Consider the following 846-nt stretch of genomic DNA (forward strand, 5'->3'; position numbering starts at 1 on the left):
TGAAGCAGTAGGAGCCTGTTGCGCCACTGAAATTAAAGGTCCTAAGTACTTCTGCAATCAGCGTTAGGATGTCTACTTCATTTTCTCATATTTAAATTTTAAGATGTAAATATAGCACACTCTGTTCTTCACTTTACGTCCAAAACAATTTCTAAACATGTCACCCGAAGGAAAGCAGGTCAGTAAAAGGCTAAAACTGAATTTCTCTTAAAATTTTTGTTACAGAATAATTATAAAGCAAAGCTGTAATAAAGTGGAACTTTGTTCCCACAATCAGACTGCTAAATATCTCTAATCAGGACTATAAAAAAAACTTCTTCTTTTTTATTTTGGAAAACGAATCCAAATACTGATATATAATATACAATTTTTAAAAAGCAGCAACCAAACTTTTCCTGGGCTAACAACAGTTTCTTTTAAATATCCACTTACATTAAAATGTAAGAGAAAGTTATGTGAAAATGCGCAAAGTAAACCAAAATCAAACACTTTTCTTTTTTTTCATTTGCAACCAACTCAAACGAAAAGGCGAAACTTTAAGCCGAAAGAGACAACGAGCGGGACAATGTGGTGGATGTAGAAGCCTCGACTGCCACCTTGCGTTCAATCAAAGAACTGACACGGAGACGAAGCTCAAACAGGCTCGCTTGTTTATTCTGCTTTTGACATTAAAACTTACATATACCACCCGCAGGGGAAGCCGATCTCCACACATTAAAGCACTACATTCATGAAAAACTACTCTACCAAGCTTCTCGCTTTTACACTAACAGAGAACATTGACCTATTGTGCTTGAGAAAAGAACCATTGAGTCTAAAGTTTGTGGTAAAACAAAGAGAGGAAAC

The sequence above is a fragment of the Poecilia latipinna genome, unplaced genomic scaffold (genome assembly GCF_001443285.1).
Source record: "Poecilia latipinna isolate Pla-1442-1.1 unplaced genomic scaffold, P_latipinna-1.0 Scaffold193, whole genome shotgun sequence".
In the NCBI taxonomy this organism is placed as follows: Eukaryota; Metazoa; Chordata; class Actinopteri; order Cyprinodontiformes; family Poeciliidae; genus Poecilia; species Poecilia latipinna.